We start from the raw sequence: 6,053 nt of genomic DNA, 5'->3' as shown, positions 1-6,053 counted from the left end.
ATAATAGGACAAAGGAAAGGAAACAAGGGTAGAAAATGAAGAAGAAGGATTGGATAGAGAGACAGTGAGAAAGGCAGGGTTACAGAGAGAATGATGAACATGATGGTGGGATGTGCAGAGTCAGGGAGGAGGGGCATCAGAGTCAAACAGGGACTGAGAAAGAGGAGGGGATGAAGAGAATAAGAGAGAGATAAAACAGTTACATGACTCAGGTTTGTTCAGAAAGCTGTCGGAGCTGCAGCTATCTGCAGACTTATGCAGATGGAGGTTGAGGACGGAACCGAGCTCTGCTTTCCACAGTTCCCAAACACCTCCTGCAGGAAGCCCTCGTCTCCTTGGCCCCAAACACTGGTCCTTTACATTGTGTGCTACTCCCTCTCTCTGAACACTGTGACTCTCAACCTGCTCATCATCATCTCAATCTCCCACTTCAGGCAGATAATATTTTCTTTGCTTCTCTTTACAGGATTTCTAACTTTAAAATGTGAACAGCTGCTGAATATTTAGAATAATTGTCTTTGAGTTAGTTCTGAATGATGTTGCTCCAAATGTCTGGCTTGGATGCCAGAGACGGTTGCTAATGTCTACTCTGTTAACAATACTAATGATTCTAATAATAATTAATTAATAATTAGTTATTCTGTCCACCGTGACCTTTAAACTGTCTACTCTTACTGATGTAGGGGATTCGAAAATATTTAAACTAATATGGATTTTATATTTTTAATTTTGAGTACTGGTTAGGGTTGTTCTGTCAGTGTGGTTGGTATAATGATACTTTTCTCTTTCCCTGCAGGCAGCTCCACACCCCCACCAACATCCTCCTCCTCTCCCTGGCTGTCTCAGACTTTCTAGTGGGCCTTGTGCTGATGCCTGTAGAAGTTCTCAAAAAAACATCCTGCTGGTTTCTTGGTGACTTTGTGTGTTTTCTTGATAATTATCTTACAAGCATCATTACTGTATCCTCAATAGGTGACATAGTGCTCATATCAGTTGACCGTTATGTGGCTATTTGTGACCCTCTGCATTACACCACCAGAATCAATGTGAAAAGAGCTAAACTCTGTGTTTGTCTGTGTTGGCTCTATGCTGCTTGCTACAGCTTTTTTTTGTGAATGATGACCTGACTCAACCAGGGAGGTATAATTTGTGCTACAGTGGATGTGTGTTGGTCATTGACTATTTCACAGGACTAATAGATCTTGTTTTGTCCTTTATTGTTACAATTACTGTCATCGTAGCTCTGTATCTGAGAGTATTTGCAGTGGCTGTGTCTCAGGCTCGTGCCATGCGCTCTCACATTACAGCTGTCACACTCCAGCCTTCAGTGACTCCAAAGGCAAAGAAATCTGAGCTGAAAGCAGCCAAGAATCTAGGTGTTCTGGTAGTTGTGTACTTAATATGTTACTCTCCATTTTACTGTGTATCTCTTGCAGGAGACAGCTTTGTCAATGCTTTATCTGCATCCCCTGTTCTCTTTGTGTTTTTTTGTAACTCTAGTCTAAACCCTGTGATCTATGCCTTCCTTTACCCCTGGTTTAAAAAAGCAGTTAAACTCATAGCTACTCTTCAGATACTGAAGCCTCGCTCCTGTGAGACCAACATGCTGTAGAGAGGCTGTGGAGGGACTGGGATCAGACTCGGTCTAAAGATTAGAGGAATGAATATGTTCAGTGTATGACTTATGAAATAGAGAAAGTGAAGATATACTTTCCTGTCTTTAAGTCTAAATTGCGTACGATCAATAGATGAAAGGCCTGTTCTTCAGCTTTATCTTGTTGTGTATTGTGTCTCTCTGATGCTGCCGCATTTAAAGAAGGAGTCATAAGCACCATATACTGTTTCTAGGTAATCACCCAGTTTGATGCAAGCTTTAAATTCCCACATGTATGACACTTAGGGAACATTTCATCCCAACACAACAAAAGAGCTCCTTTGTCTTTGTATTTATGTCTCTGTCTGGTCAGAGACATACAACATTATGTTTGAAAATATTATCTAGAGTTTCTCAGACAAACATCTGCACTGTAATCATAGGTAAGAAAAGAAAGGTTTCCCAAATGATGTGAAATCTGATGGGTAGCTATTTAAAATCTTTTTTATACATAAACCATCAGATTTAATTGACGCAGCATGAAATATGATAATAAATTAGTCTTATTCATAATGTGATGTCCTGTCTTTTTATTGATGGTTTACACTATGTGATGTCATATGGACTGACAATATGGGTCCCCATTTATTCATGAAATACTCTGCTGACTTGCCAGAAGATGGAGCCGTTGACTGGATAGAAATGAAGTAAAGCAGTGATGATGATAAGATGAAAAGTGGTGTAGTACAGGCAAAAACAATAGGGTCCACGCAGCTTGGCCCCTAATAATACAGGCAAAAACCATAGGGTCCACACAGCCTGGCTGCTCGGCCCCTAATAACACAGGCAAAAACAATAGAGTCCACGCAGCTTGGCCCCTAACAACACAGGCAAAAACAATAGGGTCCACGCAGCTTGGCCCCTAATAATACAGGCAAAAACAGTAGGGTCCACGCAGCTTGGCCCATATTTATCATCAAGGGATTTATTGGAAATTTCCTTGAGTACGTAAAGTATATCAAATGTTGCCAATCACACTCATCCCGGAGCTGAGAGATATAGTACAGCCAAAAGTAAATGAAGAGCAAAACACTCCATTGGGGTTATTGACTGACGGCTGAAGTGAAAAAAGCAGTTTCCATGGCAGCAAAGGACCAAAAATGTAGTTTTGTAGTTTTTTTCCGGCGATTTGACATACAATGGGAGACCTATTGTGGAGTTGGGACCCTGGGAGGAAAATTGGGAGGGTTGGCAAGTATGAGTGCAAAAGTAGATGAAGTAGTCGGCACAAAATCTTGTTATGATAAATATCAGCTCTGGAGCTCTTAATATATCAGACTTGTAAGAAATCATTCCAGCATTTATTTAATGTGACAATTGTGTTCTTAGGGTTCCAACCCTGAAGGGGTGGGGGTTGGGGGTTTGTCCCAGGTTAAAGATTGGTCATAAAAAACATGGTCAACGTGATGCAGAACACTTTGCACAGGGCTTAGCAAGTAATTAACCATAACTCTAACTCATGCAGATATACTTCCTCTTTCTTTGTCCAGTAAATAAAAGAGAAATATATCAGAACAAATGTGCTGAACAGTTTAAACACATGGAGCAACAGCAAACTGACACCGGCCAAGGGGAGAACTCAGACTACACGTACCTAACCCTTGTGGATTATTTGGTAAGCAGGCTTCTTCCGCCAGTAGCCTTCTAATTCACTTGAGGAGGGTCCATGGTATGAGAGATGTTCTGTGGGCGTGTCTCAAGTGCAAGTTGGTGAGACCCAAGCACCAGATGGCTTGTCATTGCAAGGGGAGACGTAGCCCTTAGGTGGTACCATGGGCCAGATTCTGGTGCACTTTGTGTGCCAGGGTCTTCTTGTTGGCTGTCGTCTGTCAGAGCACAGGCGGCGCACACTTATCAGTCTACGTTGAACGAAGTCTCTCGGGTGAATGAAAGTCGGGCGGTTCAGCTCTTCGACTAGGCTGAGTAGGGCGGTAGAATTGAAGGGGTTGGCTCCCCAGTCAGGGGTCAGGTTGTTGGCCGTCCCAGTTAAGGCATCAACCTTGTCCTCTTAGGTACCCGTTCCTAGGAGGGGACAGAATGAACAATAGGAGGAGAAGGGCTAGACGATTTTTGTACCAACTGTTTCACTCTGACTCAACAAATCTCGCCACTTATGTCTTTGATGGACACCTAGGTTCATCCTGCCCAGTCCCCTTATCTGAGATCACGACTGTGTTCCGGAGTAGATGGGGTGAGGTGGGTTCGTTTAAGGCAATGGATCAGTTTGACGGCTACGGCACTAACACCCATCGTAACAAAGTGCTTTGAGCGGCTGGTCCTGCCAAACCTAAAAGACTCGCTACCATCACACCAGTTTGCCTACCGTAGCAATAGGAGCACAGAGGATGCAGTTTCCATGGCACTGCACTCTGTGCTCACACATCTGGACAATAAGAACACTTATGCACAAATGCTGTTTGATGCTTCAGCTCAGCGTTTAACACTGTCATCCTGGCTAAGTTAATAGCCAAACTTGTAGACCTGGGCATCAACACCTCCACGTGCAACTGGATTTTGGACTTTTTGACCAACAGACCCCAGAATGTTCAGTCAGGCTCCAACTGCTACACGTCCATCACACTCAACACTGGTGTACCACAGGGCTGAGTTCTAAGCCCGTTTCTCTACTCCCTCTTCACCTCCGACTGCAAGCCTGTGTACGAATCTAATGTCATCATCAAGTTTGCGGACGACACTACGGTGATTGGTCTCATCAGCAACAACGATGAGACTGCCTATGGAGAAGAGATCAAGCACCTGGCCACATGTTGCAGTGAAAATAACCAGCTCCTCAACACCACCAAAACGAAGGAGCTAATCGTGGACTTCAGAAAAGGGTCAAGAGGCACGCACGACACCATCCACATCATTGGAATGGCTGTTGAACGTGTCTCCGCATTCAAGTTTCTGGGGATCCACATCACGGCGGACATGTCCAGGTCAACCAACACCTCCTGCCTGGTCAAGAAGGCTCACCAGCGGGTTTTTTTCCTGAGGACACTGAGGAAGAATCAACTTTCCTCGACTATCCTGGTGAACTTCTATCGCTGTGCTATAGAAAGCATCCTGACCAACTGTGCAACATTGTGGTATGGGAGCTGTTCTGTTGCAGGGCGCAATGCACTGCAGTAGGTGGTGAAAACCGCCCAGCGCATCACCGGGACTCCACTAACCGCCATCAAGCACATCCAGAGGAAACGCTGTCTGCATCAAGCTTGAAGCATCTTTAAGGACTCCTCTCACCCAGACCACACACTGTTTTCTCTCCTGCCCTCCGGAAGGCGTTTCAGGTGCCTCCGGACCAGGACCAGCAGACTAAAGAAGAGTTTTTTCCCCAGAGCTGTCTCTTTATTGAACTCTAATCCTCATTGATCCCACTCCCCTCATTTACCAATAGACTCTCTTCTCCCTCCTCACACCTGCCTCCATCCTGTTATCTGCAATGTTATAATGTTCACCTGCACTGCTGAATGCTACTATAGTAACAACTGTTTATATCTGCATCTTTTTTGCACTATTTACCTGTTTGCAGTACTTCCATTTCAATTTCCACTGCTGACTGTTTATTTACAGTACCAATAGTTTACATATACATCTGCAATACCGTACTTTAACTATAATATGCAATTACTTTCCACTGCACTTTAATTTGTATAGCTTCTGCCCAAACTTTATTTGTACTACCTTAAATCATTGTTATACTGCTCATTTTAGCCTAACTTATAAAAATCTATCTGTAAAAATTCGGTGTATATTAATAGCCGCCTGTGTATATATATTCAAAGTACATATTCGCCTGTAAACTCTGTAAACCATTAGTATATCATGTTGTATATTATATTCAGTACATATCCAGCTGTAAATCTTGCTCACAATACTTGTTATCTATATTTTATATTCATAGGACAAACCCATCTGTAAAATTCTGTTCATAATAGTATTCATTTCTATACTTATTCAGTACATATCCATGTCCCGCACTTACCATTGTATATCCATATATAACCATTGTAGCACTTACTGCTATTGCACTTCTGGTTTGACCCAAACTGCATTTCATTGCATTGTACCTGTACCTGTGTAATTACAATAAAGTTGAATCTAATCTAATCTAAAGTATTTATATAGTATAAAAGTTATGTAAAGTGTTCTATTTAAGTTAAGTTAATGCCAACCTTGAAGTATTAGATTTTTCAGTGGTGGACAAGGTTACTTGAGAGGAATCTACCAACCTCACTGATCAGCACCTACTTTCCTGACTTTGTAATGTCTTATTTCTTTTGTAAATATGTAAATGAGTTAAGTCTTAATTCATTTTTATTTATACCGATGCTTTTCCTACTGTGACATGTCAAAATGTTCAAAAGGTGCATTGTTTTAAAGCCCATCTCTACACATC

At 42.4% G+C, this 6,053-nt stretch overlaps 1 pseudogene; it reads left to right on the top strand.

Moving 5' to 3' along the window:
- The first annotated feature begins 261 nt into the window (after positions 1–261).
- LOC117937141 lies at positions 262–4,786 on the top strand (annotated as a pseudogene).
- Positions 4,787–6,053: the final 1,267 nt, after the last annotated feature.

This window comes from Etheostoma cragini, chromosome 2 (assembly GCF_013103735.1).
Source record: "Etheostoma cragini isolate CJK2018 chromosome 2, CSU_Ecrag_1.0, whole genome shotgun sequence".
Lineage (NCBI taxonomy): Eukaryota > Metazoa > Chordata > Actinopteri > Perciformes > Percidae > Etheostoma > Etheostoma cragini.
Note: the sequence above shows the minus strand (reverse complement) of the source record. Positions and strands in the feature narration are given on the sequence as shown.